The sequence below is a fragment of the Heptranchias perlo genome, chromosome 15, assembly GCF_035084215.1.
Source record: "Heptranchias perlo isolate sHepPer1 chromosome 15, sHepPer1.hap1, whole genome shotgun sequence".
NCBI classification, from domain to species: domain Eukaryota; kingdom Metazoa; phylum Chordata; class Chondrichthyes; order Hexanchiformes; family Hexanchidae; genus Heptranchias; species Heptranchias perlo.
Window position 1 is genome coordinate 10,973,601 of NC_090339.1, and position 26,949 is coordinate 11,000,549.

At 44.4% G+C, this 26,949-nt stretch overlaps 1 long non-coding RNA gene across 1 annotated transcript in view; it reads left to right on the plus strand.

Annotated features, from left to right (window-relative positions):
* LOC137332686 (uncharacterized) overlaps positions 1–25,936 on the plus strand; it is a 36,445-nt gene extending 10,509 nt beyond the window's left edge. Inside the window, exon 2 of the long non-coding RNA XR_010965713.1 lies at positions 24,866–25,936. This is a non-coding gene — a long non-coding RNA (uncharacterized lncRNA). The remainder of the gene's footprint in view (positions 1–24,865) is intronic.
* Positions 25,937–26,949: the final 1,013 nt, after the last annotated feature.

Consider the following 26,949-nt stretch of genomic DNA (forward strand, 5'->3'; position numbering starts at 1 on the left):
AAAATAATTTACCAATACAATTTTAGAATAACATTAAAGAGAGTGGTTTGATATGTACATAATTATAATCTCTACTGAGTCATAAGATTGTTTTAATACCCTGAAAACTACTTGGAATACTGAGACAGAATAATATTTATCATTTTTCATTCTTATTAAGAAGCCAATGTCAAAGGGCATCATGCTGGATATCACTGAGGCTGAAAGGAGTAAAGATAAGGTCGGATAGAAGATACCAGCCTTGGGTTTTAAAATCTTAAAAAAAAGAAGGAAGTCTGACAGAAGTAAGGAAGGCTGACAGCTCTGAGATCCTGGGTCAGAATAAATAATGGTCAGAGATTGTGTGATTGTCTTGATTTCAACACAATGACGATACAGGGGAGAAGTAGATGTAGTATATTTGGATTTTCAAAACGCATTCGATAAAGTGCCACATAAAAGGTTGTTACACAAGATAAGGACTCATGGGGTTGAGGGTAACATATTAGCATGGATAGAGGATTGGTTAACGGACAGAAAACAGAGAGTAGGAATGAACGAGTCATTTTCAGGTTGGCAGGCTGTAACTAGTGGGGTGCTGCAAAGATTGGAGCTTGGACCTCAGCTATTTACAATCTTTATTAATGACTTAGATGAAGGGACCGAGTGTAATGTATCCAAGTTTGCTGACAATACAAAGCTAGGTGGGAATGTAAGCTGTGAGGAGGGCACAAAGAGTCTGCAAAGGGATAGAGACAGGTTAAGTGAGTGGGCAAGAAGTTGGCAGATGGAGTTTAATGTGGGGAAATGTGAGGTTATTCACTTTGGTAGGAAGAATAGACAAACAGAATATTCTTTAAATGGTGAGAAGCTATTAAATGTTGGTGTTCAGAGAGATTTGGGTGTCTTTGTACAAGAAACACAAAAAGTTAGCATGCAGGTACAGCAAGCAATTAGGAAGGCAAATGGCATGTTGGCCTTTATTGCAAAGGGGTCAGAGTACAAGTGTAAGGAAGTCTTGCTGCAATTGTACGGGGCTTTTGTGAGACCTCACCCGGATTATTGCGTACAGTTTTGGTCTCCTTATCTAAGGAAGGATATACTTACCTTAGAGGCAATGCAGCGAAGATTCACTAGATTAATTCCTGAGATGAGAGGGTTGACCTATGAAGAGAGGTTGAGTAGAATGGGCCTATACTCTCTGGAGTTTAGAAGAATGAGAGGTGATCTCATTGAAACATATAAGATCCTGAGGGGGCTTGACAGGGTAGATGCTGAGAGGATGTTTCCCCTGGCTGGAGAGTCTAGAACTAGGGGGCATAGTCAGAGGATAAGGTGTCGGCCATTTAAGACTGAGATGAGGAGGAATTTCTTCACTCAGAGGATTGTGAATCTTTGGAATTCTCTACCCCAGAGGGCTGTGGATGCTCAGTCATTGAGTATGTTCAAGGCTGAGATAGACAGATTTCTGGACTCTAGGGGAATCAAGGGATATGGGAACATGCAAGAAAGTGGAGTTGAGGTCAATGATGAGCCATGATCTCATTGAATGGCGAAGCAGGCTTGAGGGGCCGTATGGCCTACTCCTGCTCCTATTTCTTATGTTCTTATGTTCTTAGGAGAAAAGGAATATGTCAAATGCTTATTTGGAGCTTAGAAGGAACAGGAAAGTTCAGAGGAGCACTGCCTAGAGTAATATTGATAAAACAAAGAGTGACAAGAGATTGATGGAGGGAGAGGTTGGAAGTGAGAGAAGAATCAGCTATTAGATTATAAACTCTTTTTGTATCCTGTCGATGACTGTGAGAAAGGCAGATGTGGGTACAATGTTGATGTCTTGATTGATCAAGATGTTAAAAATTTCAATCTGTTCTAGATATTCTCTTGGGCTTAGTGCTATTGGCCTCTCCCATTAAGTGGAATGCCGCGTGTATCATGATTAGAAGTTTGCCTTTACTGCCCAATATCTAGTCATGCGGGAGCATGACCCAGAGACATCAAAATGAAAGCGCCTTGCTATACGAACTGAAGCCCGTAATATAGCACATTCTTCCATATGTGCTTCTCCAATCTTCTGAAAGGTGGATTGATTAGCATTTTAGTGAGACAAGGCCAGATATGAATTGTCAAGCTGCTTTATTTTACAGTCAGTGAGTGCATGTACGCAGAAAGATGTATAACAAACCTTGCTTTTCTTAACCTCATTCAGTCCTTCCTTGCGATATAGGAAAAATATGAAAACACGCCACACTATCCCAATTGGTGAGGTAACTTTATCTGGTCAGCCTTTTCTCTACATCTGACGGTCCCTGAGCTTAAACATGTGAGAGCTTTCTCTCACTAGGTTGGGCCCTCCTTCTAGACATTGCTGCTTGTTGCTTCTTTTGTTCTCTACCTGGAGAGCAAGTTGACAGTTTAACCTCTGACAGGGTCCCTCCCTGTCCAGGGTTTGGACAGTAAGGCCACCAATTAAACTAGCTACAATCCCTACAAGTGAATGTTCCCTAGCAACCAACCTCTGCTGAGCTCAAATGAATATGGATATCCCAATAATAATATGTGTGGATGATCACCTGGGTATTAAACAAATGTCCTTTGCTCAAGGAATCTGAACAGATGCTTTGCCTGGGTTCTAAATCACATCTCTTATCACTGCTGTCCAGAGAATTTAGCCCCCATAGCGTAAAGTTTGACCGAATGGTAACATTTCAATAAAATATATATCAGACTACTTCAGTGAAAAATGGCCATGTCCCAAAATGTGACACAAGGGGTTAATTTTAACCCCAAGAATGGGTGGGTTTTGGGCGGATGAGAAGGTAAAACTTGTAAAAAAGTAAAACTCAACCACAGCCCGTCCACTTCTGGTTTTAACAGAGGTGGGTCGAGGGGTGGGTGACCAGTCCGCTCTCAGGAGGCGGGCCGGTCAATGAAAGCTTTCAAGGAAGCTGTGGGCCTCCATTTTAACAGCTTTTATATTTTTAACTCCTGGGGGCCGGGATTCCTGGGCCTTCTGCTTCACGCCACGTAAGAGGAGGTGAGAAGGCCCGGATCAACAGGTAAGTGTCTTTATTGCATTGCTTGTGGTCCAGGAGGAGCTGGAGTGTTTCCCCCAGGCCTGACAAGCTTACCTGCCACGATCCCACACACACAAAATCGGCCGCCCCTCCCCCTCATGTCCGACCCCCTCCCCAACGAGCTCCAACTCCCCCCCCCACAATCTCCGACTCTCCCATGACCTCCAACCCCCCCCCCCCGTCATCTCCGACCACCCTGATGACCACCAATCCTCATGTCCGACCCCGCCAATGACCGATCCCCCCCACCAATGACCCCCCCCCCCAACAACAATCTCAGACTTACCTGCTGGCATCCGCTCCCTAGCTGCTCTCCTGTCCGACTGACAGCCAGCCTCTCAATCTGGCTGGCTGCCAGGCAGGAAATCGACTGAAAAAAATTGAAGGAAGTCCTTACGTCAAAACCGTAAGAACGCTGGCAAGCCCATACTTCCGGGTTTCCCGTCAGGAAATCCCCCCCCCCCCCATCTTCCTGGCTCAACGTTAAAATTTACCCCAAGGTCTTTATGGATACTTAAGAGTTGTTGAGGGGAAAAGAAACGTTTGGCATGAAAGATGGAACTGTTTCTTGGCAATGGAGGAAATGTGGGAGGTCACTTCAAGTCAGAGAGAATAATAATGCCAAAGATGTTGATAGATGGAAAAGGACTAAGGATGGAGGCAGCAAAGGGAAGAGGTGGCAGGTGTTTGTTAAACTGGACAGAGACATGAAGAAATTATGTCTTTCAAGAGGTGAAAGAAACAAGCATTTCATGGCCCCATGGAAGGTCACAGTGGAAATCAAGATGTAGTGGTTCAGTAATTTCACCGCAAGAGGTGGTCAGCACTGACGGTTTGTGACCTGAAGGGTTGATGAATGCAAAGTGGAATCATCAGCAAAAGAGTGGATAAATTTCAATGATGGGTGGAGGTTGTTATTTGGATGAAGAAGGAACAGAGTGCGAGAGAGAACAGAAACTTATGGAACTTCTGAATTAATAGATGAAAGGATCAGAGGATGAGCTATTAACTACAGCAAAAGTAGAGCAATTTGAGGGAAGACTAGATAGCCATGAACATAGCTTTGGTGGGAGAACATATGATGGTGTTTTGTACATTCCTACTGTACAGGACTGAAGTGGACATTTGCAGTCCCTCTAGCTGATTCGAAAGTTCAAAAAAAAACCTTGCTACGCTCCTGTCTTTTAAATCTGTTAATCAATTTCTTTTACTAAAAATCTATCTGGCCCTCTGTGGAATTTCTTGTTGCCATCTGCATCGACTGTCTCCCTGTGCAGTTTGTTCCATGCATTCATCACTCTCATATGTGAAGTAATTCAATCTGAGCCGTCTGTTTAGATATTATTTATTTTCTTTACTGCTGCTGCACATTTCATTCACTAATGGCTGAAATGAGCTCTGCACCACTAGACGCAGAGCCCTTCCCTGTGTTCCAGCTTGTAGTCTCCTACCATTTATGTTATATTCTCTTGTACAGCAGTGCCTAGTACTAGACCCTGTTAAAGGCTTTCGAGATGTCCAAAGCAATAACATTTGATTCACTGAAGTGTTAGGAAGCTGAGTTCAAGAGGTGTCACTGCAGGTAACAAAATCCCCAGTGAAATAGCCAAGCTGAAAACCCTACTGGGTGATCATGAATTAGGCCAGTATCTTCAAGGGAATGGACAATCTGATGGCTAACAGTAGCTTCCATAACTTTATAAAGTACGTGTATGAAGGCAATAGGCCGGTAGTTTGAAGGGCAGAGTGAGCATAAGCAATTTTTTAAGGAGAAGGATAGGTGGACTTGGAGTTTAAAAGAACAAAATAAAACAAGGCATGTTTGGAGTTACATTGTGAAATGATAGAAAGTTCACCATCAGGACCACATTTTATATTGGAGTCCAGAGATTTTGACCGAGCTGGTGGAGATAAATTGTGATGTTGGTCACGATGAGAGAATGGATCGATGGAGGGAATATCTTTACCAAAATCAAGATTGGAGTGAAAGGATAAGAATGAGCTAGAAAAGGTCAACTTTTTCCTTTGGTAGTGATAGCAACTGTGCCATTCGGATGGAAAAGCCGTGGATTACTGGGGTAATCAGGATACTGGTGGAGTGATGGACAAGTTGTTTAATATCATTGAGCACTACAAAGGACTTGGCATTTGTGCTGGTCTGATCAGTAAAAGAGAAGTGTGGACATTGCTGGTAATGACAACTGAAATCACTAAAAATGGTTATTTAAGCAGAGAGGAAGTAGAGTTGATGGATTTGATTTTGCTGGAGAAAAAGTTTGAAAGTTCTTGAGTTCTGAAGGTGAGGAGAATGCTGGAGACACCAGGTGAGATTAAAGAGTGGAGGCAGTAGATACTTATAGCCACAGGACATCAACATTAGGTGATTCAAGAAAACTGTGTGGCAAACAGCAGGAACAGCATAAGTACATGCATCTCCTTTGGATTAGAAGCTGAAGCAGAAAATGAAAAGGTTGGAAGGATGAAGAGTCATAAAGAGATGAAGCTTTGGTTTCAGTGGGTAAGATGACTGAAGATGCAAATGGATAGCTGAGGATGGGATGATTGAAGATGAAAATTGATAGATGAGGATGAGATGACTGGAGGTGGAAATGGATAGAATCAGGATTCAAAGAGATACCAAGAAGAGAGTTTGAGGTGCGTTAGCAATATGGAGAATAACCTGACACAAGAGATGAGCTTGGAATTCCTATCACTCAGTACGGTTAAATTACAGCAAAAGAAGATTCCTAATAATACAAGCTCCCGATTTTTTTTGTTGCACAGCAGGTCCAGGTATGGTCTTTGCTTTTATAATGACGTCTTGTTACCTACAGCCTCGCTGTCTATCTAGCTCACTGCACATGAGCAGAATTCCAATTTATTGATTTAGATTTGTGCTTTATTTGTCCTTAGATGCTGTTCACTATCTTAACTTTTTTTTAAAATCAGGTTTGGCTGCTTTTCAATAATCCTGACCTTCCTATAACTTTGAGCTGTGTTTTTATATTTGAAATTCACAAATCGTCCACTATTAGTTGGCTGAATTTAAATTCACTGAAATTGGCAGCAAACATACCGACTGAGAAGGCTGACTCAGCCGCATTAAATCAATATCATCTGCACATCTTAATTTCATTAGATCTCCCTATTGACATGCACCTGGCTCACTCAATCAAAGGTGCAATTAACCCAGCTTTGTACCAAACTGAACCTAGGAATAGCATGATAAAGCAGGTTGATGGAGAAATAGTGCAGGAGGGTGGGCTTCAGATTACTGGGGCATTGGGACCAGTTCTGGGGCAGAAAGGACCTGTACAAGGTGGACGGGTTGCATCTCAACAGAGCTGGGACCAATGTCTTCACAGAAAGGTAAACTAGTGCTGTGGGGGAGGGTTTAAACTAATTTGACAGGGGAAGGGGAACCAGAATAAAGCATAGAGAGGAGACCATAAAACCATAAGAGATAGGAGCAGGAGTAGGTCATTCGGCCCCTCGAGCCTGCTCCGCCATTTAATGAAATCATGGCTGATCTGATTTTTACCTCAACTCCACTTTCCCGCCCTTTCCCCATATCCTTTGACTCCCTTGCTGATCAAAAGTTTGTCTAACTCAGCCTTGAATGTATTCAATGACTCAGCCTCCACTGCTTTTTGGGGTAAAGAATTCCAAAGATTCACAACTCTCTGTGAGAAGAAACTCCCCCTTATTTCCGTCTTAAACGGGCGACCCCTTATTCTGAGACCATGCCCCCTAGGAGAAACAAGGTGCACAGAGGACTGGGAGAGACAAACAGCATCAGAGTAAAGAATAGTTCAGAAATGGGAGGGATCAGACAGGGGAGAAATGCAAGCCAGACTAAGGCAGGTTTCGAGTGCATGTGCGTAAATGCACGGAGCATGGTAATTAAGGTTAGTGAGCTGCAGGCACAAGTTGCCACAAGGGATTATGATATAATGGCAATAACGGAGACCTGGCTTGAATAAGGGGAGGATGGGGAGCTTAATATTCTTGGCTACAAGGTACTCAGGAGAAATAGGGAAGGAAAAAAAGGAGGAGGTTGGCAGTATTAATCAAAGATACTGTCACAGCCCTGGTAGAAAAGTCCCCCGATCCAGATGGGATGCATCCTAGGTTACTGAGGGAAGTAAGGTTGGAAATTGCAGAGGCTCTAGCCAGAATCTTTCAATACTCCTTGGATATGGGAGTGGTGCCAGAGGACTGGAGGATTGTAAATGTTATAACCCTGTTCACAAAAGGGGAGAGAGATAAACGAGGTAACTACAGGCCAGTCAGTCTAACGTCGGTGGTGGGGAAATAATCCGGAACAAAATTAGTTGTCGCATGGAAGCACCTGGGTTAATAAATGACAGCCAAAACAGATTAGTAATGAGTAATCTCACAGTAAAGGATCCTCTGGGGAAAAGTAATCATAATATGATAGAATTTCATATTGAGTTTGAGAGGGACTTACTTAAGTCCGAAACTAGAGTCTTAAACTTAAATAAAGCCAATTACATAGGTATGAGGGGTGAGTTGGCTAAGGCGGATTGGGAAATTAGATTAAAAGGTATGACAGTAGATAAGCAATGGGAAACATTTAAAGATATATTTCAATATTCTCAATGAATATACATTCCATTGAGAAATGAAAACTCCACAGGAAAAAATACTCATCTGTGGCTAACTAAAGAAGTTAAGGATAGCATTAGATTAAAAGAAGAGGTCGATAATGTTGTGAAGCCTGAGGATTGGGAGAGTTTTAGAAACCAGCAAAGGAAGACCAAAAAATTAATAAAAATTGAGAAAATAGAATATGAAAGTAAACTAGCAACAAATATAAAAACGGATTATAAGTGTTTCTACAAGTATGTAAAAAGGAAGAGATTAGCAAAAGTAAATGTGGATCCTTTAGAGGCAGAGACAGGAGAAATTACAATGGGGTATAAGGAAATGGCAGAAATGTTAAACAAATATTTTGTATCTGACTTCACAGTAGAAGACACAAAAAGCATACCAGAAGTAATGGGGAACCAAGGGTCTAATGAGAGTGAGGAACTTAAAACAATTAATATCAGTAGCGAAAAAGCACTAGAGAAACTAATGGGACTAAAAGCCGACAAATCCCCTGGACCTGATGGCCTACACCCGAGGATTCTCAGAGGTGGCTGCAGAGATAGTGGATACATTGGTTATGATCTTCCAAAATTCCCTAGATTCTAGAATGGTTCCAGCAGATTGGAAGGTAGCAAATGTAACACCGCTATTCAAGAAAGGAGGGAGAGAGAAAATAGGGAACTGCAGGCCAGTTAGCCAGACATCAGTCTTTGGGAAAATGCTGGAATCATTATTAAGGAAGTGGTATCAGGGTACTTAGAAAATAATAATATGATTAGGCAGAGTCAACACGGTTTTATGAAAGGGAAATCGTGTTTGACAAATTTATTAGAGTTTTTTGAGGCTGTAACTAGCAGGGTAATTAAAGGGGAACCAGTGGATGTAGTATATTTGGATTTTCAAAAGGCATTCGATAAGGTGTCATATAAAAGGTTGTTATGCAAGATAAAGGCTCCTGGGGTTGGGGGTAATATATTAGCATAGATAGAGGATTGGTTAATGGACAGAAAAGGTATAAACGGGTCATTCTCAGGTTGGCAGGCTGTAACTAGTGGAGTGCCGCAAGGATCAGTGCTTGGGCCTCAGCTGGTTACAATCTATATTAATGACTTAGATGAAGGGATCAAGTTTGCTGACGATACAAAGCTAGGTGGCAATGTAAGCTGTGAGGAGGACAGAAAGTGTCTGCAAAGGGATAGGGACAGGTTAGGTAAGTGGGCAAATAGGTGGCAGATGGAGTATAATGTGGAGAAATGTGAAGTTATTCACTTTGGTAGGAAGAATAGAAAAACAGAATATTGTTTAAATGTTGAGAAACTATTAAATGTTGGTGTTCAGAGAGATTTGGGTGTCCTCGTATAAGAAATACAAAATGTTAACATGTAGGTACAGCAAGCAATTAGGAAAGCAAATGGCGTGTTGACCTTTATTGCAAGGGGGTTGGAGTACACGAGTAAGGAAGTCTTACTACAATTGTACAGGGCTTTGGTGAGACCTCACCTGGAGTACTTTGTACAGATTTGTTCTCCTTATCTAAGCAGGGATACATTTGCCTTAAAGGTGGTGCAACGAAGGTTCACTAGATTGATTCCTGGGGTGAGAGGGTTGTCCTATGAGGAGAGATTGAGTAAAATGGGCCAATACTCTCTGGAGTTTAGAAGAATGAGAGGTGATCGCATTGAAACATACAAGATTCTGAGGAGGCTTGACAGGGTAATGCTGAGAGGGTGTTTCCCCTGGCTGGAGAGTATAGAACTAGGGGACATAGTTTCAGGATAAGGGGTCGGCCATTTAAGACTGAGATGAGGAGGAATTTCTTCACACAGAGGGTTGTGAATTTTTGGAATTCTCTACTTCAGAGGGCTATGGATGCTGAGCCATTGAATATGTTCAAGGCTGAGATAGATATATTTTTGAACTCCAGGGAATCAAGGGATATGGGGATTGGGCTGGAAAGTGGAGTTGAGGTCGAAGATCAGCCATGATCTCATTGAATGCGTAGCAGACTCAAGGGGCCATATGGCCTACTCCTGCTCCTATTTCTTATGTTTTTTTGTTCTTATTTGTTAAAGGCAAATATGTCTGACAAACTTGATTGAGTTCTTCGATGAAATAACATTGAGAGGGTTGGTGTAGGTCGTACAATTGATGTGTTTATGGACTTTCAAAAGGCGTTTGATAAATTGCCACATAATAGACTTGTTAGCAAAATTGAAGCCCATGGGATTAAAGGGGCAGTTGCTGCATGGATACGAAATTGGCTAAGGGACAGAAAGCAGAGAGTAGTGGTGAAGGGTTGTTTTTCAGACTGGAGGGAAGTATACAGTGGTGTCCCCCAGGAGTTGGTGTTGGGACCACTGCTCTTTTTGATATATATTTATGACTTCACTCGGCTATAGAGGGCATAATTTCAAAGTTTGCAGATGACACAAAGCTTGGAAATATAGTAAACATTGAAGAGCATTGTAGCAGACTTCAGGAAAACATAGATAGACTGGTGAAATTGGCAGATACATGGCAGATGAAATTTAATGCAGAGAAATGATGCATTTTGCAAGGACAAATGAGAAGAGGCAGTATAAACGAAATGGTACAATTTTAAAGAGGGTGCAGGAACAGAGAGACCGGGGGTTCACATACATAAGTCTTTGAAGGTGGCAGGACAAGTTGATAAAGCTGTTAAAAAAGCATGTGGGATCCTGGACTTTATAAATAGAGGCTTAGAGTACAAAAGTAAGGAAATGTTGGTAAACTTTTATAAATCATTGTTTATAACTCAGCTATAGTATTGTGGCCAATTCTGGGCACCGTACTTTAGAAAAGATGTCAAGGCCTTAGAGAGGGTGCAGAGGAGATTTACCAGAATGACACCAGGGCTGAGGGTGTTTAGTTATTTGGGGAGTCTACAGAAGCTGCGATTGTTCTCCTTAGAGCAAAGAAGGTTAAAGGGAGATTTGATATATGTGTTTTGATGCAATAGATAGGGAGATAGAGTAAATAAGACAAACTGTTTCCATTAGCAGGAGGGTCAGTAACCAGAGGACACAGATTTAAGATAATTGGCAAAGAAGCCAAGGGGGAGATGAGGAGAATTTTTTTAACGTAGCAAGTTGCTGTGATCTGGAATGCACTGCCTAAAAGGGTGGTGGAAGCAGATTCAGTAGTAACTTTCAAAAGGGAAGTGGATATAAACTTGAAAAGGAAAAATTTGCAGGGTTAGGGAAAGAGCAGGGAAGTAGGACTAATTGGATAGCTCTTTCAAAGAGCTGGCATGGACTTGATGGACTGAATGGCTTCCTCGGTGCTGCATGATTCTATGATTCTAACATAATGCTTGGCATGAAAAGGCCTACTTAACTTTAGACAACTGCATGTTGAGATTTATATAACTGCCTTTGTGAATGTGGCGATTGATTTACTATTAATTCCCACCTCTATAATCATGCAATTAGTTGGAACGAGTCACATATGAAATAAATGCTGTTAGTTTTCACTGTGGTAAGCTTCTGTGGGCATTGGCCTTATTCTTCCCTGTTTCACACCGGCGTTGAATAAAAAGCAGGGGCCAATCCACAGGCAAGAAAATAGGAATAAATAGTCAGATTAGCAAAACATCACATAACCTTTCCTCCAATATAGAAAGTCGTCAAATAATTAACCACCAAATTTGACCTGATCGCAGAAGTAACAGGCTGTCATAATGGGGGGCTTTAACTGTCCAGATGTAACAGGTTGTAATAATGAGAGACTTTCACTATCCAGAAGTAACAGGCTGTAATAATGGAGGACTTTCACTATCCCTAAGTAACAGGCTGTAATAATGGGGGGATTTTACGATCCAGAAGTAACAGGCTGTAATAATGAAGGACTTTCACTATCCCTAAGTAACAGGCTGTAATAATGGGGGGATTTAACTATCCAGAAGTAACAGGCTGTAATAATGGGGGGCTTTAACTATCCAGAAGTAACAGGCTGTAATAATGAGAGACTTTCACTATCCAGAAGTAACAGGCTGTAATAATGGGGGGCTTTAACTATCCAGAAGTAACAGGCTGTAATAATGAAGGACTTTCACTATCCCTAAGTAACAGGCTGTAATAATGGGGGGCTTTAACTATCCAGAAGTAACAGGCTGTAATAATGGGGGGCTTTAACTATCCAGAAGTAACAGGCTGTAATAATGGGGGGATTTAACTATCCAGAAGTAACAGGCTGTAATAATGGGGGGATTTAACTATCCAGAAGTAACAGGCTGTAATAATGGGGGACTTTCACGATCCAGAAGTAACAGGCTGTAATAATGGGGGACTTTCACTATCCAGAAGTAACAGGCTGTAATAATGGGGGGCTTTAACTATCCAGAAGTAACAGGCTGTAATAATTGGGGGCTTTAACTATCCAGAAGTAACAGGCTGTAATAATGGGGGACTTTCACTATCCAGAAGTAACAGGCTGTAATAATGGGGGATTTTCACTATCCAGAAGTAACAGGCTGTAATAATAGGGGGCTTTAACTATCCAGAAGTAACAGGCTGTAATAATGGAGGGCTTTAACTCTCCAGAAGTAACAGGCTGTAATAATGGGGCACTTTCACTATCCAGAAGTAACAGGCTGTAATAACGGGGGGCTTTAACTCTCCAGAAGTAACAGGCTATAATAATGGGGGACTTTCACGATCCAGAAGTAACAGGCTGTAATAACGGGGGGCTTTAACTGTCCACAAGTAACTTGGTATAACAGTAACAATGATGGTCAGAATAGAAAGGGATTCACAGAATGCATCCAGAACTGTTCTCTAAGAAAGCAACAAGTGTCAATGATGAAGCGACAGCACCAGACCTGGGTGTGGGTAACAAACCAAGACCAGAAAGTGACCTGAAGTTTTGAGAACATTAAGGTGATCATGGCTTAATTGGGTTTATAGTCAGAATAGCATTTTTAAAAAAGCATTCAAGAGCAAGGACATTTGACTGGAGAACAGAAAATGTGATGATGAAATGGGACCGAAACAGATTAATTGGATGGAAAAGTTGGCAGATGAAAAACGAGACCAGCAGTGTGAAAAAGTACTTAAGTATGAGATGAGTAGGATACAGGCTAACAATATCCAGGCCCAGAGGTGCCGATGAATAAAGAGATTAAGTGGAAATAAAGTCTGAGGTTAGGCATTCAATAAAATTAAGGCTTGTAAAAATAGGAGGGAATAAAAACAAAAACAAAGAGAAACAAAAAGGGGGATTCTTTGAACTGAAAGTGTAAAACAGAAGTCAACATAAACGATAATAACAAAGGTTTTTGTAAGCACATCAAAAGCAACAGAATAGTCAAAGAAGAGATGAGGTCAGATGAAGGGTCTTGGGGTAGATTTTGACTTTGTGCGATTGCGTCAATGGAAATAAAAACCGGGAGAGATGGAAAACGGGCTATCGAATTGCTATCACCCTTTTTACACCATCGCACAAAATCAAAATCTACCCCATGTAGTGCAGAATAAAAGAAAGAACTTGCATTTATATAGAGCCTTTCATGACCTCACGATGTCCCAAAGTGCTTTACAGCCAATAAAGTACCTTTGAAGTGTAGTCACTGTTGTAATGTAGGAAACAGGGTAGCCAATTTTCACACAGCAAGGTCCCACAAACAGCAATGTGATAATGTCCAGCTAATCTGTTTTAGGTCTTGGTTAAGGGCTAAATATTGGCCAGGACACTGGGGAGAACTCCCCTGCTTATCTTTGAAATAGTGCCATGGGATATTTTACCTGAGAGAGCAGACAGGGTCTTGGTTTAACATCTCATCTGAAAGACAGCCCCTCCAACAGTGCAGCACTCCCACAGTATTTGCACTGAAGTGCCAGCCTAGATTTTGTGCTCAAGTCTTTGGAGTGGGACTTGAATTTGAACCCATGACCTTCTGACTCAGAGGTGAGAGTGCTACCACTGAGCCATGGCTAACGCTGCTAAACGAACAGCAAAGATGGTTTACAAGTACTTTGCCTCTGTATTTAAAATGAAGGGTGGAAGAAGGACTGCAATTAGGGCAGAGGTGAATATGGTAGAACAATGGGGAGGTAATATAAATATTAAAAAATAAATTATATTAAAAGTGGTAATGGGATTTAAGTTGATGGGGCTGATTTTCCTCTACTGTGTAAATCATGTCTAAAAGGTTAAGAACTGGTGCTAATCCTATCTGAATGATGATGTGCTAATAACATTTCAATTTCCTGAGTCAGCTCATTTGCATAGTTCTTCACCGATCCAGGTTCACACTTGGCCAAGTGTAAGAAGCACACTAGTGATGGGAACAGAAACAATTGTCTGTAAGTATGTCAAGGCCTTGGAGAGGGTGTAGAGGAGATTTACAGGAATGGAACGAGGGATGAGGGACTTGAGTTATGTGGAGAGACCAGAGAAGCTGGGATTGTTCTCCTTCGAGCAAAGAAGGTTAAGGGGAGATTTATTGGGGTGTCCAAAATCATGAGGGGGTTTGATAGAGTAGACAGGGAGAAACTGTTTCCACTGGCAGGTGGGTCAGTAACCAAAGAACACAGATTTAAGATCATTGTCAGTGAGTTGTTAAGGTCTGGAATCCTCTTTCTGAAAGGGTGGTAGAAGCAGATTCAATAATAACTTTCAAAAGTAGCCATGATGTGGAGATGCCGGTGATGGACTGGGGTTGACAAATGTAAGGAATCTTACAACACCAGGTTATAGTCCAACTGTTTTATTTAAAAATCACAAGCTTTCGGAGGCTTTCTCCTTCGTCAGGTGAGTGAGTCACTCGCTCACCTGACGAAGGAGAAAGCCTCCGAAAGCTTGTGATTTTTAAATAAAACAGTTGGACTACAACCTGGTTTTGTAAGATTCCTTCCAACTTTCAAAAGGGAATTGTATAAATACTTGAAGAGGAAAAATTTGCAGAGCTATGGGGAAAGAGCAGGGGAGTGGGACTAATTGGATAGCTCTTTCAAAGAGCTGGCACAGGCAGGATGGGTTGAATGGCCTCCTTCTGTGTTGTATGATTCTATGATTTTAAGTGAAATCTAAAGACATGGGCCCCGATATTACCAGGGAGGCAGGATGGCAGCAGGGGGGTGACTGAGCGGGTGGGTAACCCGCCCATTGAAATCTGTACGTTCCCCATGCAATTGCGGGTAAATTGAAGCCACTTAACGTGGCTTCCGGGTTTCCCGTCGGAAACCTGCGCAGTGGGCGGACTGCGCACCCGCATCACAGGCTGTCAGCTGGAGCAGCCCTATTTAAGAAACATAGAAAATAGGAGCAAGAGTCGGCCATTCGGCCCTTAGGGCCTGCTCCGCCATTCAAAATGATCATGGCTGATCGTCTAACTCAGTACCCTGTTCCCGCTTTTTCCCCATATCCTTTGATCCCTTTAGCATTAAGAAATATATCTATCTCCTTCTTGAATACATCTAATGACTTGGCCTCCACTGCCTCCTGTGGTAGAGAATTCCACAGGTTCACTACCCTCTGAGTGAAGAAATTTCTCCTCATCTCGGTTCTAAATGGCATACCCTGTATCCTGAGACTGTGACCCCTGGTTCTGGACTCCCCAGCCATCGGGAACATCCTGCATCTAGTCTGTCTAGTCCTGTCAGAATTTTATGTGTTTCGATGAGGTCACCTCTCATTCTTCTAAACTCGAGTGAATACAGGCCGAGTCGACCCAATCTCCCTTCATACGTCAGTCCTGCCATCCCAGGAATCAGTCTGGTGAACCTTCGCTGCACTCCCTCTATGGCAAGTATATCCTTTCTTAGGTAAGGAGACCAAAACTGCACACAGTACTCCAGGTGTGGTCTCACCAAGGTCCTGTATAACTGCAGTAAGACATCCTTGCTCCTGTACTCAAATCCTCTTGCAATCAACGCCAACATACCATTCGCCTTCCTACATACCATTCGCCTTGCCATACATATCATGCCGTTTTAAAGGGACAGTCCTCCAATGTTGCTCCTGCAGCAAAGAACCAAAATTATAGAATGGAGCAGCTCAGTGGAAAGGCTGCTCCCAGATTTACCAATGCCTCACTCTAGGTCTTACTGGATGGGGTGAGGAGGAGGAGGGATATATTCTACCCGGTGGACGGGAGGAAGTGGCCTGTCTCTGCCACCAAGAAGGCCTGGCTCGAGGTGACAGACGAGGTCACCAGCAGCAGCAACATCTCCCACACCTGGATCCAGTGCAGGAAGCATTTCAGTGACCTAACTAGGTCAGCCAAAGTGAGTACACTTACTCATTCTCCTACACTCCATCTTCCACATCACCGCCCCCACCCCACATCTCCTTCTGCACTGCCAATGCTACTCTATAACATCACTCCTCACACCCACTCAAACCTCATCCTCAACTTACCTGCACTTACTCACCTCCCCAGTACCCATCCCACCACTACCACTCAACCCAATCCTCATACAATGTCATGGCTCTGTCTCATACTCACCCTCTGGTGCTCTCTTTCACAGTCAGCCTCATTCAACGGTTGGCCACGTCATCATCCCTCACTCACGCATCTCTACTTTCTGCCCTTATAGGAGAAGAGACCCCAGAATGCACAGGAGAGGGCGAAGACCAGAGGGGGGCCGCAACATCAGGTCGTCCTCATGGACGCGGAGCAGGAGGCTTTTGAACTGAGCCGCACCCTCGAGTGCCTGTCCGTCTGGGACGCCGAGACTGCCACCCAACAAACGGCTGTGACAGAACTTTAACATTCAGCACTCACAATAGCAAATGATGTTAACATGCCTTGCCACCTTCAGCACTTCAACAACTGTCGTCATGTTTAATATTGCCTTCTGTTCTCGTACAGGGCCTTCAGCGACCGCCATGACAGCGGAGGGCGAGACCTCCCGGCCTCTGAGGGGGCACCGTCACATCAGAGCAAGCCATCCACCAGCGCAGATACACACACCTCAGTGGGTCCCCGTCCTCACTTAGATGGGGTCACACATGGTGAGTCACCACACTCGTGAGCACGAGCAGACACTGGAGGCAGGGGCAGCTGTGGAGAGTCCTCGTCGGTGGGAGCACTCCTCCCCAGGCTCTGCTCAGCTGGACACAGATGCTGAACTCTGGGGGCCATCCTTTAAAAGGAGAATGATTGAGGGGCAGCAGCACATTTGCGAAGTGCTGAAACAGGTGCCACACACACTCTCCACAATCGCGCAGAGGATGGAGGAGTCCAACTCCTGCATGAGTGGAATGGTGGCTCAGGTACAGGAGGGAATCTCTGAGATACTGTCACAGGGATGTGAGGGCATCTCTGAGATAGTGTCGCAGGTAAGTGCAGGAATGTCTGCAATGGAGGGAAGGCTAGCCTCCATCGAGCTTCAAGCACGGCTCACCAATGCGTCCATTGAGGCCCTGACAACGGCCCTTCGGACTCAGAGTGAGCAACTTTCTGCTGCCTTAAACAGGCAGGCAGATACTCTACCAGTGGCCTTACAAGGCTTCACACATGCCATCCAAACTGTCATCCAGCAGGGTGGTAGGAGTGGTGTGGGCCTGGCCCAGGAGAGGGATGATGGCGAAAGGGGACATGGAAGTGGGGATGCCACTCAGAGTGCTCCCATGTCTCACCCGTTGCCCCCCTCTCAACCAGTACCCGCAATGCTGCCTCCTCTCCAGGTGGTCGAGTCTGCCCCTGCACAGGTGCAGGTGGAGCAGTCTTTGGAGGGGCCCTCACGGGCACCGAAACCCAGAGGGCGTAGGCCCAAAGCATCTAATCGGTCAGGGCGTGACCAAGAGCAACCTGCCACTACCTCTGCTGCAGTCGAAGCACCACGTAGGAGTAGTAGGAAGCGTAATGCAAAGGTTTTGGAGCACAAAAGGTATGAACAAGAGTGTTTGACGGTTCGTCATGTTTTTTATTTATGTATGATTTTTGTTAATCACACATTAAATATTATTATTATCACCACTACTGCCATGTCTTGGCCATTATTGACTGGCTTGTGTAATAAGTCCCTTTCATGAGGTTTACCATGAACACCCACACTTGATGCCACCCATTGGGTCACCCTACATTGGGTGTATGTGTAGTTGCACGGCTATTTTGTGCAGGTGCCTGTGACGCAACACTGTGTTGTGGAGCTCCACGTGGCGGAGGTGGACGGCGTGCCTGGCGAGGCTGGTGATGTTGCTCGTCCTCAGATGAAGTGATGAATGCAGCCATGGCGCCCCTCCCCCCCATCCTGACGGTGTGAGTTTGAGGGGTCCACAAAGTAGGGAAATGTGTTTGCACAGCAGAGTTTAGGGTATAAATGAATAATTTTGAGTGGAAAGACAAAGGTGTTTCAGCCAAAACTTTGTCTGAAGTGACAGAGTGCCCTGCTGCGATAAATGAGATATTCCCCCCAACTGTCAAATAATCCTTTGCATCTCCCACTGGCTGCTGACTGAAACATGTCTGCTCCAACAGGGAGTGTTTCCCACAGCACGGGAAACACGCTGAGGATCCTTTAAAATTGCACCCCTGCAAAAACCTCCAGTCAATGAGGTCTGTCAAGTACCTCAACTACCTAAATAAGTATCTAAATTATCATCCCGCCGGCTTTAATTACCAGTTGGAGTCCCGCATGCGGGAGCTGCGCGCGCACCCGAACGCGTCACTGGGGAACCCGGAAGTGGGCGGGTTGGGGCCGGGCTCCGGACCTGCTCCGGGATTCTGCCCCGCCCCCAACGCACCCGCTCGGCCATCCGAAAACCGGCCCCATGGGAGCAATTAAAGGTGAGTGCCACAATGGGAGGCCAAGAATTCTGAGTTCTTTAGAAAGGCTCACATAAGGCATCTCAACCCATCAGCAGCATTTGTCAAAGCTGAAAGGGGAGGGGATTAAGAAGTAGCAGAAAAAAATGAAGAGAAAAGCTCGAGGCTTCAGCTGACCAGTCTTGTCACTTTAAAGACAGCTGCCACACTTGGCAGCTGTCTTTAAAGCAGATGGCTTAGCTTTGCATCAGGCACCCTGCTTTCTTGGATCCTGTGGATATACTTCCATTGCCCAGTGAGTGCAACAATGCCTTCAAAGGTGATTGGTGGCATTTTGGCAGTTGTGGTCCATCAAGCTCTGATCACCCTGGCGTGCGTTCTTTCATGCAATAACGTATAAAGCATGACAGATCATGACTGGATTGCTTCCATGGACCTCGCCCGCTTAACAGTTGGTCCAGCCTTCACATGTATCGGGCCTGCTGTTACAGTCTATATTGAGAGGTGATGCCTCCGTGTGCAGTAATTATCCACCTATTTTGGATGAGGCATTAAACTGAGGCCTTGTCAGCCTATTCCAGTGGATATAATAGATCACATGGTCCTATTCGAAGAAGAGCGTGCTAGTTCTCTCAATGTCCTGGCCAACAGTTAACCATCACCACCAGGAACAGATTAGCTGGTCATTTTATCTGACTGCTGCTTGTGGTGACTTGCTGTGTGCAAAATGGCTGCCATGCTTTTCTTCATAACAACAGTGACTACACTTAAAAAATAATTGATTGGCTGTGAACCACTTTGGGACATCCAGAGGACATGAAAGATACTGTATGAATGCAAATTCATTTTTCTTGGTCACCTTTATCTGCTTAATTTAGATACTTATTTAGCTAGTTGAGGTACTTGACAGACCTCATTGACTGGAGATTTTGACAGGGGTGCAACTTTGAAGGATCCTCAGCGTGTTGGAGCAGAAGTGTTTCAGCCAGCAGCCAATGGGTGTGGGCACGGAGCATCGCTCGTACAACCTGACCTGCGCGGACATGATGGGCTGAATGGTCCCATTCTGTGCTGTAAATTTTCTATGATTTTATTGCCATCCGTTCAGCTGTCCTCCTTTCCTTATTCCCAGCACCTTAGATATTGAGGATTCTCACTGAGAAATACGCTGATGCCAGAAATGGTGCTGCAGACAAAAAAAACCGAAACCAATTTACACATAAACTCATGGGACCCTAAATACAAAGGAAAGAAAAAACAAGAACAATTTCATTTGACTTCAGTGGAGCCAAAAGTCGGACAGGGTGTAAATCGGTCATTGGACCCGAAAACTCCTCCGTTCTCACCGGGCATGCAAGCTTAAAATCAAGGCTTATATTTCTTAGATTTCTTTCTGCATTAGAGTGAATGAAACTGCCTGAAGTGAAATAACCCTGAGAGCACTTGAGAACATTATCAGGTCAAGGACTGCAGCAGTTCAAGAAGCCCCACCACCACCACCTTCTCAAGGCAACTAGGGATGGACAGTAAATGCCTATTAGCCCCCCCCACCCCGATGCTGGATCCCCTCCCCCCACCGCCGATGCTGAACCCCCTGATCCCAATGCTGGCTGGACCCCCCCCCACCCCGATCTCAATGCTAGCTGGACCCTCAATATCATCCATGTCCCCCCAACCACCCACCCCACTCTCCCCTGATTATTTTCCACGGCCCACGATCTCTCTCTCCCTCCCGCCTCCCCCTCTCTCATTTGCAGCTCCTTTCACTGCCAACAGGTAGCCAGCCTGTCAATCTGGCTGCCTGGAGTGTGGGAACCCCGGAAGCTCAAATACTCACTTTCAATTGAGTTGGGATCGCAGATTGCGACGCACTCAACTGGTTTCTGGGTTCCCCACACGAACATCTACGGACGCGCTAGTGTACCTGGCTCCGAGATAAAATCATGCCCAAGGGGTCGCTGCTGATTCTTTGAGCGAGACTGCCGATTTAGTGCATATTAATGCCAAATTATGGGAGCTTTGGCCAGTGGAGTGTGACCTTTGGCCCATTGATTGTGACCTTTGGCCCATGGATCGTGAACTTTGGTCCATGGATTGTGACCTTTGGTGAGTGGGCCAGGACCTTTGACCCGTGGATTATGACCTTTGGCCCATGGATTATGACCTTTGGTCCATGGATTATGACCTTTGGTCCATGGGCTGGGAGCTTTGACCTGTTGGATTCTTGCTCACTAGGAATTAGTATTCAGACAGCTAGCTACAATCCTCTTAGCTTAAGTTGTTCATTCCTTTGCTAATGGCCATCCATTTAAGTATTCTGCCCAGTTGTTGCTGATTCTCATGTGCATTCCATATTCCTGTCCACATGCACAGCTTACTGCTCATTAATATTCATAAGCTACCATGAAAGGAAGTGAAGAAAGGACCATGCCCAAATATGACATAGACACCATGTGATGTAATAAATAACATCCATCTGCAGACTATTATGTATTTTTTTCATAATATTTTCAACCAAAAATAGTAATTTTCAGAAGAATTGTTGTCTTTATTGCTTAAGAAAATCAATTTAACTCATTTTGTGATGCGATTCGCCACTGCAGCGAAGAAAGTGTTCCATAAATCACAACTGCAGCAAAATATATCAGCACCGGCTCCAATTTTAAGGCAATAAAAAAAGAGAACATCTGAAATGAGCTGAGTGAAATACTTCAGAATTTTACTAGAAGCGAGTGAGTCAGAGATTGTCAAGGTCAAATGGAGTTCGGTCTGAACCAGAAGGCTGTGACAGTAAACTGAGGCAGGGCCAATGTAATACCACGACTGCTCTGCAAACCTTGGCCGTTTTCCTATTCCACAGGGACAATTGCAAAGGAGGCCAGAGGTGGATAAGTGGAGGGCATTTGCTGAAGAGCTTGTGGGGTCGGAAGGGGTCAGGGCATGAAGGGATTTATAAGTAAGGATGAGCATTTTAAATTCAATTTGTTGAGAAACAGGCAGCCAATCGACATTGGTGAAACGAGGGATGATGAGGAGAGGGACAGGATATAACTACCTGTTACTGATCACAGAGGAGTAGCAATTCTATTTACAATTAAGGTCTCAGATCTGCAAGTCCAATCACCGTCAAACTTAATTATGAGCACCCTAATACAGAGGGCCAATTTTCACACTGTTTGTGCTCTGTGTGCCCTAGTTGACAGGGTGTGACAGACCAATAAAAGAGTTGAAGGCCCATAATGCCACATTTCCGCTGGGCCTGGGAATGGGTGCTGGAACAGGCGGAAATTTCATGGTAATATGAAAATGGCACAAGAGTGATGCAACCTGAGTCTTTTTCCGGCCTTTTACGCTGTTATGTCACCACCACCAAATCACGCCTGTATATAATAGGGTGCCCAGAGTTGCTCAGGGATCAGCTACAGGCTACAGGTCAATTAAAGGGCAAAGCAAAAATATTAGCAGAACAGTTAAAAGACCAAGAAAGGACTTGCATTTATATAGCGTCTTTCACAACGTCCCAAAGCATTTTATAGCCAATGATGTACTTTTGAAGCATAGTCACTGTTGTAATGTAGGAAACGTGACAGCTAATTTGTGTACAGTAAGGTCCCACAAACAGCAATGTGATAATGACCAGATGATCTGTTTTTAGTGGCATTAGTTGAAGGATAAATGTTTGCCAACACACTGGGAGAATTCCCCTGCTCTTCTTCATATTGTGCCATGGGATCTTTTTATGTCCACCTGAGAGGGCAGACGAGGCCTCAGTTTAACGCCGCATCTGAAAGACGGCACCTCTGACCTTTTGGAATTCCCAAGTGTGAGGTTTTATGTGAAGAAAGAAGATGAATGGGGGACATCAAGCAGGTGAGGCTGCCCCAGTTGTGTTCTTTGCCCACACACTGGTACCCTCACGCCTGTATCTCCAGACAGAAATTCCCAGACCTCGCTCTGGCAGACGATTAGTACATGCGGATGCTTCATCTCTCAAGGTAGGTTATGATGTCGGGTCCAATGCCACAGATGAGTGTTTAAAGCCTGACTGAATGTTATGCATCATGGTTCTTCAGAAGCTACCCAGTTGTAGTTGTATGTCATGCTTTCAGTAATTTGCTCGAAAGGAGCCATGCGAGGGTGATCACCAAAGAGAGAAAGCACTTGCATTTATATAGCACCTTTCACAACCTCAGGACATCCAATGAAGTATTTTTGAAATGCAGTCTCTGTTGTAGCATGGGGTAACGTGGCAGCCAATTTGCACTTGCAAGGACCCATAAATAGCAATGATCAGATAATGTGTTTTAATGATGTTGGTTGAGGGGTAAATATTATGGGAACATGGGGAGATCACCCCTGCTCTTGGTATAGTGCCGTGGGATCCTTTATGTCCACCTGAGAGAGCAGGTGGGGCTTCGGTTTAACTTCTCATCCGAAAGACGGCACCTCCCACAATGCAGAACTCGCTCAGTACAACCCTGAAGTGTCAGCCTAGATTTTGTGCTCAAACTTGAACCCATGACCTTCTGACTCAGGGGTGAGCATGCTACCGACTGAGCCAAGCCTAATTAGCTGCATCCACCTAGGCGTGACTTTCCCTATTTGCAGCTACCTGTGATCAACTGTGGAGAACTGTCTTCGAATGGTCCACATCAGTAGAAAAACCTGATGCAGAGCTTTAAGAAGTCCTGCTGATAAATGACACCATAGGGATGGCACAGCCTGTGACATTAGTTTATAGCTGCAGCATCAAGGCTGCCTCTGTCTCCTTCCAGGCATTCTGAAATGTTGACTTTTGGGGATGGTACCACGGAGTGGACAACAGAACCACCCTCCTCACAACTACCTCATACAGGGCCACCTCCAATTCAGCAGCCATCAAACACGCAGTCAGCTTCTGGGTTGTCCTGTCACTCGCCTGCAGTCGCATTCCAAAGGCTGCCAGTAGATCAAGACACTTTTTGACCCTTTCAAAGCGCTGCAAGATTTTTTGTCCCCATATTTTGTATCTTCCCCTTAATTGTGTGCATCAGTTTAAATTTCATCCACATGCAATTTTACAATCCCACCACTAGTGGGTTCCCTGCACCCGTCCAATTCCGTACCTGGACATGTGAATAGCGATGCAAATGAGCTAATCCATTGGAATTGAATGCTGTTAGCACATGGCCGTTCCAGTGAGACTTGCACCAGTTTTTAACCATTTAACCAGCACACGCAAATTGGTCCGCACATTTCTTAGAAGTGTTCAGGAAAGATAGGGAAGGAAAGAAAGGAGGGTGGGGTGTGGAGGGTGACAGTATTGATTAAGGAAAATATTGCAGTGCTGGAGAGAGAGGATGTCCTGAAGGGGTCAAGGATAGAATCTATTTGGTTAGAGTTTAGAAATAATAGAGGTGCCATTACACTGCTGGATGTATTCTATAGGCTACCAACTAGTGGGAAGGATATGGAGGAGCAAATTTGCAAGGAAATTATAGAGAGGTGCAAAAGCTATAGAGTAATGATAACTGGGGACTTCAACTATCCTAATATAGACTGGGATAATAATAATAATATAAGGGGCAAAAAGGGGGAGGAATTTTTGAAATGTGTTCCTGTTGTAACAATTGTTTCCTTGCTCTCGTCAGAAGCTCTGTTCCAGCTAGTGGAGGGGCTCAGACTTCAGGGAGGTGAGTTCCTGAAGGGAGCTTGTAATGACCAGTACTGATGCTTCACTGAAACAATGCTCGAGAGGGTGAAATATAAGGGCACAAACATAGGCCCAAGTACAGGATAACTTTCTTAACCAGTACGTTTCTGGCCCAACGAGGAAGGAGGCATTGCTGGACTTGGGTCTAGGGAATGAGATGGGCCAAGTAGAGCAAGTGTCAGTGGGCGAGCATTTAGGGAACAGCGATCATAGTATCATAAGGTTTAGAATAGCTATGGAAAAGGACAAGGAGCAATCTAGAGTAAAAATTCTTAATTGGAGGAGGGCCAATTTAAGTGGATTGAGAACAGATCTGGCCCGGGTAAATTGGAATCAAAGATTGACAGGCAAAACTGCAATTGAACAGTGGGTGGCCTTTAAAGAAGAGATGATTCGGGTACAAACAAGGTACATTCCCACGAGGGAGAAAAGTAGGGCAGCTAAAGCCAGAGCTCCCTGGATGACAAAAGAGATAGCGAGTAAGACAAAGTGGAAAAAAGGGGCGAATGACATTTGTCAGGTTGATAACGCATTTGAGAACCGGGCTGAATATAGAAAGTTCAGAGGGGAAGTGAAAAAGGAAATAAGAGGGACAAAGAGAGAGTATGATAATAGACTAGCGACCAACATAAAAGAGAATCCAAAAGTCTTCTACAGGCATGCAAACATTAAACAGGTAGTAAGAGGAGGGACCATAAAGGAGATCTACTCATGGAGGCAGAGGGCATGGCCGAGGTACTAAATGAATACTTGGCATCTGTCTTTACCAAGGAAGAAGATGCTGCCGGAGTCTCAGTAAGAGCGGGATATGACGCTCGACTCGTCGATAGACAGTTCCGACGGGCCACAGCGAAAAATCGCACAGACCTCCTCAGAAGACTAACACGGAACGCAACCAACAGAGTACCCTTCGTCATCCAGTACTTCCCCGGAGCGGAGAAACTACGCCATGTTCTCCGTCATCGATGACGATGAACACCTCGCTAAGACCATCCCCACACCTCCACTACTCGCCTTCAAACAGCCACCCAACCTCAAACAGACCATCGTTCGCAGCAAATTACCCAGCTTTCAGGAGAACAGCATCCACGACACCACACAACCCTGCCACGGCAACCTCTGCAAGACATGACAGATCATCGACACAGATACCACCATCACACGAGAGGACACCACCCACCAGGTACATGGTTCATACTCCTGTGACTCGGCCAATGTTGTCTACCTCATACGTTGCAGGAAAGGATGCCCTGGAGCATGGTACATTGGCGAGACCATGCAGACACTGCGACAACGGATGAACGGATACCGCGCAACAATCGCCAGACAGGAGGGTTCCCTCCCAGTCGGGGAACACTTCAGCAGTCAAGGACATTCAGCCGCCGATCTTCGGGTAAGCGTTTTCCAAGGCGGCCTTCGAGACACACGACAATGCAAAATCATCGAGCAGAAATTGATAGCCAAGTTCCGCACCCATGAGGATGGCCTCAACAGGGATCTTGGTATCATGTCACGCTACACGTAACCCCACCAACGAATAAAGGTTATCTGTTTTTAATACAACGGGTCATTCTCTGTCTTTCTCTTCCTTTCGGATGTTTCTCCCTCTCTCTCTCTGTCTTGTGTTCTGGCCGTTTGTATATTCGGTGGTCCTGTAGGTAACACCTCTCTGTCTGAACACTTTGATTGCCTTGACAACGGGCAGTTGGAAAGATTATCTGTAATCACCAGGTATTGTTCTCTGAATATAAATGCGAAATGTTCAAGGAGTCCCACGCTCACCTGACGAAAGAGATAATCTCCGAAAGCTTGTGATTTTCAAATAAAATTGTTGGACTATAACCTGGTGTTGTAAGATTCTTTACATCATAGAATCATAGAATCATAGAAGTTTACAACATGGAAACAGGCCCTTCGGCCCAACATGTCCATGTCGCCCAGTTTATACCACTAAGCTAGTCCCAATTGCCTGCACTTGGCCCATATCCCTCTATACCCATCTTACCCATGTAACTGTCCAAATGCTTTTTAAAAGACAAAATTGTACCCGCCTCTACTACTGCCTCTGGCAGCTCGTTCCAGACACTCACCACCCTTTGAGTGAAAAAATTGCCCCTCTGGACCCTTTTGTATCTCTCCCCTCTCACCTTAAATCTATGCCCCCTCGTTATAGACTCCCCTACCTTTGGGAAAAGATTTTGACTATCTACCTTATCTATGCCCCTGATTATTTTATAGACTTCTATAAGATCACCCCTAAACCTCCTACTCTCCAGGGAATAAAGTCTCAGTCTATCCAACCTCTCCCTATAAGTCAAACCATCAAGTCCCGGTAGCATCCTAGTAAATCTTTCCTGCACTCTTTCTAGTTTAATAATATCCTTTCTATAATAGGGTGACCAGAACTGTACACAGTATTCCAAGTGTGGCCTTACTAATGTCTTGTACAACTTCAACAGGACATCCCAATGTTCAATGTTCTGACCAATGAAACCAAGCATGCTGAATGCCTTCTTCACCATCCTATCCACCTGTGACTCCACTTTCAAGGAGCTATGAACCTGTACTCCTAGATTTCTTTGTTCTATAACGCTCCCCAACGCCCTACCATCAGTAAAGGATGATATAGTTGAGATACTGGATGGGCTAAAAATTGACAAAGAAGAGGTACTAGAAAGTTTAGCTGTACTTAAAGTTGATAAGTCACCTGGTCCAGATGGGATGCATCCCAGGTTACTGAGGGAAGTAACGGTGGAAATTGCAGAGGTGCTGGCCATAATCTTCCAATCCTCCTTGGATATAGGGGTGGTGCCAGAGGAGTGGAGAATGTTATACCCTTTTTCAAAAAAGGGTGT